The sequence below is a fragment of the Sander lucioperca genome, chromosome 2, assembly GCF_008315115.2.
Source record: "Sander lucioperca isolate FBNREF2018 chromosome 2, SLUC_FBN_1.2, whole genome shotgun sequence".
Lineage (NCBI taxonomy): Eukaryota > Metazoa > Chordata > Actinopteri > Perciformes > Percidae > Sander > Sander lucioperca.
The window spans coordinates 3,260,694-3,271,607 of NC_050174.1; the positions used below are offsets into that span (position 1 = coordinate 3,260,694).

Consider the following 10,914-nt stretch of genomic DNA (forward strand, 5'->3'; position numbering starts at 1 on the left):
ATATGGTGAACTTGTCACCAACCGGGACGAAGAAAAGCGGCCGGAGGAAGGAGATCTGACTACGGCTGTGATTGCTGCTGAGGATGCTTAACGTCACCCTGCTGTACATGACATTAGACCAGGGGATCGCACAGCCAGGCCACAGTGGGTGAGTCAGCTGATAGGGGTCCATGCAAGAACTTTACTATTATCTCTGTCTCGTAGAAGAACATTACAGTGAACATGTGTTTTACAGAAATGTGAATAAATGGATCACCGAATCTAAAGTTATACAGCGCACTGGACATCGGTTTATTTTTAGCCCTCAGTGGCTTATTTAGATATATTAAGTCACTACAGATATGACTACATTATTTTGATCATACGTGCGAGTGTGAAAACTGTGTGAGGATACATGCGCGTGTGTGTTTAATGTGTGTGCTTGGCTATGGGTGGTGTATTTGGCCTGCTGCATTAATCTTCTGAGCCACAGTATGAGAACTGCAGTAATGATTGTTTGAACCCGGCTTGTTGGCTGGTATTTGAAATATGTTTGGTGGGCTAATCAGAGTTCTATGTTGCTGTTGTATCGGCAACTTTAAATCAATCTCTCTCGTTCGCTCGCTTAGTAAACCGCGGCGGAGGTGGGTGGGCATCTGCGCGAGTGTGTGTAACGTTAGCCTATTTGTGTCAAGGGAAACTCAAAATTTCAGAGCACCCTCACTGAAACGTCCAGCAACCCCAAAGCACCAGCAAAAGAACATCTCTGGCGCCGCCACTGCAGCTACACAGAGCTAAAGTTGTCTGTGACCTCAGTTTACACAGGACAGGGAGAGATGCCTCACTCAGGATGCACAGCCTGCTCTCACAGAATTCCGTGAAAAGATCACAAATGATCATGTGTGAAAATTCTGTCGCCACCACGGAAAACAATGCCAAAGTAAAGTCAATGAGAAGATGACATAGCATTAAGAGCGACAACGGTAGCGAGTAGTATGAAAGCCCGAAAATCCGTGTAAGGAGGTTGGTTAGGGTGGTGGATGGGTCAAACAACACAGGATTTTCACCCAGGAGACTGGGGATCGTGTCCCGTGTGTCAGGATTCCTAAACCAACTGTCGTTGTTCTTTTCCTAAACCCAATCCGTTGTTCTTTTCCTAAACTCAACATGTCCGCTATATACGGCCGTCCCGTTCTTCTTTTCCTAAACCCAACCTGTTGTTCTTTTCCTAAACTCAACCCGTCCGCTGTATACAGCCGTCCCGTTCTTCTTTTCCTAAACGCAAACCAGTAACCAGTAACATAGCTCAAGCACGGCATTCGTGGTTCGACTGGTCATGACTGTTTTCCCAAGATGGCACCTGCCTGTATGCGCAAACGGTACTGTCTTTATGAACTATCTTTTAAATAAACTGTCTGTACACTTACAAAGTTCTCAATGCTTTGGTTTACATGTAGGGACCCTCTTTATGCTACCGTGGAAGTGTGGTGCTATTTTGAGCCTTGTTAGTGGTATAGAAATAGCAATTTCTTTTTACTTTACCCTTGCCCAGACTACTAGCGTTACAATTCGAGGTCACATTCGATAAGCATGAAAACATATCCCAGAGAACGGTCAACGGTCAACATGTGTTATTAACCCCTAAGTTATCAGGCTGATTACACATGAACAACGGTTAAAGTTAGTTAGTCAGGCTACCGAAGAATACCATAATTCCTCTAATTAGACCTTAGTGACGCACCCCAAGCTTCCATCCTTAACAAACAGCCATGTATTGGCTCTTTCAGTCTCTCCACTGCTGGCTGTTCCAATTTAATGGGAGAGAGGAGCAAGAGGGGTTAGGCTCGTGACCGGCCTCTGACAAGCTGTTACCACCTCCATCTTCAGCCAGAGAGGACATTATTTCTTCAGCTTCTTCTTGCGTTGTCACCCCGGCGGGAGGTGTGCTAACAGGGCTTGCAGCAGGTGAATTGGTCGTGCTATTAACGTCATCGCTACACAATTTCTTAGTAAAACCAAAATTAATTAAACTGCCTTGTTTTTTTTGCCATAGCTATATGATGCTCACTGCAGAAGGGATTTCAAGGACTTTGCATGCCGATTAATGGCCTCCAATGTTTATATTTATTCTACGACTCTTTGAGTTAACATCATAGACAGTATATAACAGGTTAACATGTACTAAATATGAGTTGAATTTGTACCGCAGCGCCGCCACGCCTTGATGCTGATGACAAGAATAGCATGTATAGTTATCTGAAGTGAAATAGGTTTAAATCGCCGACATGCATGAATGAATGACATTTTTGCAATTTTACACATTATAATCCACGATGATCATGTTACACAAAACTGAAATTGCACGTCAAAATGACACATTGGCAATATTTTTGGAGACCCCCCAAGATTTTCAGGGGAGCCCATGTCTTATTAAGGGGAGCCGAGCTCCCCCTAGCTCCCCCCGTAGTTCACATGGCAATTTGCCTATAAACATGAACGCAGTACAGAAGATGCCATCCTCTGCATTTCACATCTTACTTCTAAACACCTTGAGGATACAGAAGCCTATTCTAGAATATTATTTATCGATTTCAGTTCAGCGTTTAATACCGTACAACCCTATCTGCTTTTAAAGAAACTAAATGATATGCATGTTAACCCTGCCCTGATCAAATGGTTTTACTCTTTTTTTAACAGGACACAACAGGTGAAAGTCAATGGCATGCTGTCAGATGTCAAACATAGCAACAAGGGGGTCCCACAAGGTTCTGTGGTATCACCCATACTTTTCACATTGTACACTAATGACTGCAGGAAAGTACACCCAAATAATTATATTATAAAATTTGCAGACGATACAGCAATTTTGAGTCTTCTCCAGAAGGACATAAACCCTTCTGTGTACCATGATGAGATAGACACCTTTATCAAGTGGTGTGACACCAACCATTTTATCTTAAATGTCACAAAAACACTGGAGATGGTCCTTGACCCAAGGCAAGTGATTGACCAACAGGCAGTCGTCATCAAAAATCAGGAAATCATCCATAACGTCTTACAAATATTTAGGTGTCCACATAGACAATCTTCTCTGCTGGAAAACACACATTGACTACCTGTGCAATAGACTGCAGCAGAGATTATACTTTTTAAGGCGACTGAGACTGTATAGAGTAAGCAGCCAGATCATGCTCATGTTCTACCAAGCAATTCTGGAGAGCATCATCAGATATGGAATCACAGCGTGGTTTGGCAACTTAACAGTGTAGCTGAAAAGCAGGCTGGTCAGCACACACAAGACAGCTATGAAGATAATAGGGAGGAAAGAGTACAAGCCCATACAGAGCCTGTACGAGCAAGCTGTTCTCTCTAGACTCTCTACACCCTCTCTTTCCTGAATGTGAACTTCTGCCATCAGGAAGAAGATTCCGTGTGCCGAGATGCAAAACAAACAGACTAAAGTTATCGTTTATCCCAACGTCCATCACGCTGCTGAACTCCAATAGTAAATCTTAGCACAGCAGAGCAGGGGTGCAATAAATACACCAGCACTTTTTGCACTTCACACTTTAATTATTACAGTTAATTCTTAGGGTGTTGTGTTGTCTGTGCTGTCACGTGTGTCCTTTTGTGTCTTAGGACGCTTTGTTGATCTCATGTTAAAGTTGATTTTATATTATTTCATGTTGATTTTAGAATGTTTTTTTCTGTTACATTTATGTTCTTAAGCAACAGCTTGTAGCACTATGTCCGAGACAAATTCTTTTCTATTCTAAAGGGACTGCGTCGAGGAGTAAACCTCTATATATGGGCATGCGCTCTACCAGGTCTATACACATAGCTATACAGTAGCCTGGTGAGGATGTCCTTGCTGTACACAGTGAGGAGCCACTTGTAGCTCTGCACTTTCACAGGTGCTGGAGGGTCCTGAAACGTCAGCTTTTGGAGGCCGGGTTTGTTAAGAAACCCCATACCACTCCTCGCTGTGGTTCTCCTTCAATTGACCTATGAGCCGTACCGGTCCATTCCCCAGAGTCCTCTCACACAACAAACGAATGACATGTATGTCACAGGCATGTCTGAAGAAGAAAAAAAACATAAATTCAAGTGTCATTTTCAGGTCAACTTTTTGTAGGAAATACTGTCAAAGGTCTTAAAAAGTTCATACATAAGTGAATATCAGCGCAAAATAATTACTTGCGTGTGAGGATGACCCTGAACTCAGCCCGATGGGCCAGGTCTAACTGCTGCAGCACGGTGTGTCCCCAGGACAGGTAGCTGGACCTGCACTTGGGGCAGATAAGGGTCTCTGTGACCATGCTTTAGTAGTTGTCGATGTCCAGCACCTGTCGCACTGTCCTGTGCAGTCCACCACCACATAACTGATGCCCGACACATGCGGGGTTGGTGCACTGGAGGCGTAGCTTCCACAGCCTGTAGGGCATCCAGACCAGGAGCCGGTGGGAAAAGAACCTGTCTGGAGTGGGAGCCTGATGGTATAAGACAGTTGGAGGTGGGGGGTTGTATCACAGCTGTAGGCTGTCCTTCAGCTCCAGCTCTCCTTTGCCATTCACCCGAAACAGGGCTTCAGCCACCCACTTCCGGTCCTCCTGCGGCATTGTCTGTGGCCAGAGCAATGGCAGATCCACTGTGGTCTCTGTTGCTGGAGGAAGGAAGAAGGAAGAGGAGGACTGGAAGATGGGCCGGAGAGCTGGAGAGGGCTTCGGGTTTAAGGGTGATGTGGATGTGGCAGGAATTCGTGGAGTCTGTGGAATCTATTGAGGGGTTGTATAAAGTTTTAATGCAATAAATAGGTGTCATTATGAACTTTCAACCTACATGTCATTCACTTGTAATGAAATTAAGTGATATTATTTTCACCTGAGAGGGTTTCCGCCGCTGCACATTCAAATTAGGTTTGGCTGGAGCCGCATGAGTGCCTCCAAACCTTGACTTTTCAAACTGTTAACATAAAGATAGTAATTGGTTATAATAAGATTGTTAAAAATGGATTAGTCAGTGAAACATATAACATCTGTACCACCAAGGTAAAACCAAGGTGTCTGTGTTTGTAAGTAAGATGTTATTATGCAATAATAACATTAGTACAGTATGCTGACCATTGATAGTGACACTTTGGGCCGTGTGAAGGGACTGTACACAGTTGTGCCTCTGCCGAGAACATTGCCCACTGAACTGGTGCTGGGGGTGGCGTCAACTGAACTGGTGCTGGTGCTGGGTATGGTGTCCACTGCAATGGTCCTGCGGGTGGCGTCAAGTGAACTGGTGCTGGGGATGACGTCCACTGCGCTGGTGCTGGGGTTGTTGGTTGTGCTTTTGGCGGCTGTGATGTCCACTTTGGCTGGCGGATGACCCTGTAATATATGTATAAATATATATGACACATAATATTATACAACCTTCCAGATGTTAATTTATACAGGCACACTGATATTTCATCTATTGCAAGGCTATTGCATTCAATCTAAACAATGTGAAAATGTATGATAATCGAAGGCACCTTGTGAAATCCACACAAGCAGGCGTGAGCTTTCCCCCAGAGAGTGACCTGCCCCCTGGACTGAAGCGGAAACTTTTCTGTAACCATGAAGAACACTTATGACACTATTTATGTATGGTGTCTCAAAGCAGCCAGAAGTCAATGAATAACTATGAATCATCTATCAATATTGAATTTAATAGCTATGTTATCAGCTAGTTGCTGTATCATTTACCTTCTGGTACAGTTCATACCACCTCTGTCGAGGAGCAGGTCTGTTGCCACACTCTTGAGCTAGCAAACCTCTGCAGGCGTGTCAGCCATTCCCCGTCACCCATCGTTTTGTGCGACTTCAACATGATAATGTCCAGCTGACATGATACAGAACACACAGTGAAAAGTCAATATAATAATCAACAACATAAGAAAAACATAAGTCCTTACTGCCATTATAGCCATACCCAAAGAGATGAAATGGCCCACAGATAAGCTGGACATAACACTATTGACTTGACAGTTTCAGTGAAACTTCTGGGTGTTTAGGGATATTTTGTCCATGTTAAGCCTCGAAAGGACTTGGACACTTGCATTTAAAATGATCTCCATGTATTTAATATAGGTTCAGCGTATTTTTGCTCCTCAATAATGATCATGGGTATAGCATTACAGAGTAATACGCAGGTAGCTTTAACCTCACTGCTGCTAACAGAAGTACCATACTTCACCATACCACAATTGATGTGCATCAGATGTGCTTAAAAAGCTAGTTCTGTCAGGTCCATAACGTCAAGAACAACACAGACAATGAAAGCTTTAAGAATTTATTGAATAAATTATGAATTAAATTTGGCGATATGGCTCTGTTCAGAGGAGTCCCCTGACCTTTCATGAGCACCATGAAAAAGCAGAGAGTCAGGGGACAGCAGCAGCATTAGGGGACGCTCACACAGTTTAATACTGGGAGAGCTAAACTATTCCCCCATATGAACAGAGCAGCAACAATGACATAGAAGTAAATGCCACGTTATACACAACAAGGTGGAGCAGGGGAGGAGGTGGGTAGCAAAAAGCGAGCAGCAAGCATTTGGAGCAAACTAAAGCAGCAGTAGGAAGAAGCTAAAGTAGCAGCATTTAGGAGCAGCTAAGGCAGCAAGCAGAAGGAGCTAACTGAATCAGCTTAAGTAGCGCGCCCTGTTGACTGTAGCCATTTAGCAGTGAGGGGAGTGACCAGCTGATGCGCTAATGCAGATCAGCTGCTGCAACTTAGCTGATGCAGATCAGCTGATGAGACCGTGTTGTTGACCAATAGCGGTTAGCAGCGTCTTGACTACCTGGCCTGCCAGAACTGACGACGCTCAATTTCTGGTGATTCTGAGTAATACTGTGGAAAAATAATAAAAGCTACTTAAAGTAATCTGTTGTTTGCCACTGATGGCTAGCTCAGTGCTAGCTAACCTTCGTGTGCTAGCTATTAGCTAACCAAATGAGTGAAATGTTTCCCTTAATAGGAGCACATATTCAAAGAACGCGGGGAAATACTAAATACTGTTGATACTACCAATATAAACATATAAACACACCTGTTCTTCTTGATGAATTGATTGCTGTGCTGTTAGAAGCTAGCTAGTTGCTGCACTGTCAAGACGTCAACAAATGACGTACGGTAGCACGAGGATCTCGAAAGATTGGCCACCTGCAGTGATTGGACGTTTGAGGGAAAGACTGACCCTGTACAGTAATTGGATGACAAAACCTCGGCCTGGATATTTGATTGGGATGCAATTTCTAAACTCGCAACGTGGTTGGCCCTTGAAAGATAGACCTGGGGATGTCATTGGATCGGCAATACAGATTTCTGCCTGCCGGGTACCGCCACCCAGGCACCCAGAAGATTTGTATTTGTAATTAAACCTGTACCTTATTATAAAGTGTTACCAAACTTGAAAATTGTCAGCGCTCAGAAATTATGATTTACATTTGCATTTTGTGACCTATGAGCATACTTGACATAGAGGCCAAGCTTACATTTTCATCTTTGGATTTTGCTTTCTATATAAAAGTAAGAACGAAAAAGAATGGTGGAAAACTCATCTTGAAAAAGTTTAGGGGCCTATAATAGAATTCCATGAAAGTAATTACTTGATGAATCCTTCATTTTGCTTCATTTACTGCATCAATACATCAGTTGTGCCTTTCTTTTGGTTTTTAGTGAGAAAAGATGAGCAGAAATGGGGCTTTAAAATTAATGCATGAAAGATGAATCCCTCTGGACTAATTACAAAGCAATGAAAAGGATAAATTGTCCATTATATTCTGTGGGCTAATTTAAAAAAAAAAAACTCATAACTCGCTACTTTATACCTAAGACCATGGCACATAAATATTCTTTACACGCTTATGTGCACATAAGCACCTGTCACATACAGCATGTTAGTACAATTGAGATAAGTACCTAGTATTACATATTTAACTACTGCTGCAATAGCCACATACATTGGTCTAAGGGATACCTGGATGTAGTAAGGGGCGTTGTATTCTAAAATACAATTGAATACATTCATAATACTGGCAGTTCAACAACTGTTATCAGTTATCAAGTCATTATTGTCTACAATTTCTGTAGCAAGCCTGACTGACAGAGGTGAAATGACTGTAGGACTGAGGCAGGTCATTTAGCCCACAACTACCCGATATCTTCTTTGTGGCCCTGAGAACAGTATCTTGTTATTTCATGGATGACTTTGGGAAGGTAACATTTGGCAATACCACTTTAGGGATTGTATTTTACCCTGGCTGTTTGCTCTGTTTCATACAGGACATTGTAACATCAAATTCTTGGTATTTTCCCTGTAGGATGAAGTATTGATCTTTTTACATTACAGTAAACTCACATGAGGTAAACTAAAAGAAATAAATAGTGAATGAGCCCTTTCATCTTATCAACTGGGAAGTTATATCATGCTCATAATAACAGTGATTTTGTCTCCAACTATCAGTATGACATCATAAATTGTCTCATCTTGTACTCTAAAGCTGTTGTCTTTGCAGCCATTGTTGAAGGATGTATGAATAAAACATACAGTGCCCTTTAATTTTTCTATCTTTCCCCCTAACCAGTGATTATTTGTAATGACAGAGGTGCAGTTTTGTCCCAGGCAACCAGATGACAAAATCACATGACTAGAGGTGAGCTCAAGCAACCCCATATAAATGTCCTTCCCTGCAAACACCCATAAAAACTTTCACTGAGTGCAATTAGATTGAGACTATATATCAAGATGTACGGGCCAGATCAATAACAGTGACATGCACGTATATAGCTATAGCCAGGCGGCAGAGATGGCAACACTTTTTATATTATGATTCATTAAGCCATTAATGAGGCATTTTACAACATGTCAGCTTGGCAATGATTGACGAGGCTTTATTTATTCAGACGGTACAGTATGATTTCCGAGATCCTGACTCCCCCCTGTGATGCCTTTATCACAGCTGGAGACTCACAACCTATGCTAAAGCAATAAAGTATATGGAAAATACATTGTGGCAGAATCTTAAAAAGAGAAAAGGAAGATATTCCAGTGTAGCCATCCAAAATTACTAACTCTAATCTGTGGGAAATTGGACACATTCGTTCAAAGGTATCTGATGTAAAGCTTTCTCCCTCAAGTGCTTTTGATTAATCATAAAAGGGATAAGGCCTCTAATATGCCTTTGTATTGAACTGATAATAAGTATTAAAATAATGTAATAGGGCCTTTTATGCATGATTAAGCCTTTGGAAACGAACTTGTGTCGAGTAGCTGTGATTTCTATTAATTTCAGAGCACAGCATAAAGGTCAGGCAGCAAATGCGAGACAAGGTGAAGGATAATAAGACAGAATGAAGAGAAGGAGTAAGTGTCTGGTATTCATCTTCAGGCACTGAGACAAGCTGCCTGACAGTGCCGACATTCGATCCACAGCGCACCTGATAGGGCAAAAACCATTGAGCACAGTGAGTGTACCGAACCCGAACTGTATCGAGCAAGGAACTATGGTAGTTGGGGGATCAGAAACAGGAGACAAGAAGGTAAAATTGATTGTGCATTTGCTGAGACGAGGCAGGGCCAAAGCTCAGCAAATGCCAAGAAATCTCAAAGCTGCGCGAGGGGTTAGTGTATCAGTGCATTCAGTGTGTTCAGTTGATGGAGGAAAATGGCATGTCAGTGAATGGAGTTGTGATTATAGTACTATGGATTGTGGCAGGAGAAGTTATTCATTACACAAATTGCTTGTAGTTATCCAACATTTGGATCGATACTGCAACACGGCCTCATTCTCAGGAAAGATCCCTGCTTTCTGAATCAAGCACCGAGACTTATATATTAGGAATTTACACCGTCATAAATAATGCAGCAACCACTGACTTTTCAGTATATGAGGTGGACTATGTCCACACTGAGCTCTAATGTAATAATGTGAATTTCCAAATATGGGACACTTTACGATGAGTAGCTTTTTAGGAAAATGCAGTTGTATGTGAAAACTAGCACATGTCTAACAGTGCTTAAAGCACAGCAACTGCCTTTTTGGCATCATGCATATTATATATGTTGCTTTTATGCTTTTGTTTTGTCAATACATCATGCATGGAAGCACATTTAGGCATTTCTTGTGCTCTACATCTGGTTACCACACTCAATATTTAATGCATGCCTGAAGTTGCCCAAAGAGACTGCAAGCCCAAGGAGCTATTAGCAACAAACCTAATACTGGAACACAAAGAAATGTTGTACATCGAGCTACACTGGCTTTTTCAATGACAAACGTGTTAATATTAAAAATATGAAAGCGTTAACTAAACACATTTAATAAAAGGTCTATTTCTAAGTAGTTGCTGTACACCTATTACAGTTCACACTTTTATTTGTCCAGCAATCTATTTCAGGTTCGCTAACTAGTGTTAGTCACTATTTATAAATATTTTTGTCATGTTGATTTGTTTTCATTAATATCACATATCCATATAGGCCTTTGAGGAATTGTTATGGAATAAAATCACCAGCCGTCTGAGCTTCAATAATTTAACCTGTGCCAAAAGCTCACAGTATGTAGTACTTTCTGGATTTACTGTAGGCAGAGAAATAACGAAGTCCTATGTTGATTCATTACTTCATTAAACCTTCGAGAAATAAAATGGATGACGGCTAACTATGCATTTACAATTCCGCAGCCTGACACTGAAGTGTAATTGGAAAATGCATGAGCTGTATTAAATGCCTTCAGAATGAACACAGTGATTTACTGAGGAGATTTGACATGTTTCTCCCTGTATAAAGTCTGATCCATGATGTAATGTTGTGAAACCTATTCACTAAAACATAGTTTCAAAAAGTAATTTGTTTCAAGGAGAATTCTTGACCGTATTGATCACAAAGCTACACGACATGGCT

The 10,914-nt window shown here is 41.8% G+C and overlaps 1 long non-coding RNA gene across 1 annotated transcript; it reads left to right on the plus strand.

Annotated features, from left to right (window-relative positions):
* Positions 1-2,253: 2,253 nt before the first annotated feature.
* LOC118496590 lies at positions 2,254-6,675 on the plus strand. Its single transcript, XR_004899184.1, has 3 exons — positions 2,254-2,442; positions 4,306-4,310; positions 6,665-6,675. It is a non-coding gene; the product is annotated as an uncharacterized LOC118496590 (long non-coding RNA).
* The last annotated feature ends 4,239 nt before the right edge of the window (positions 6,676-10,914 follow it).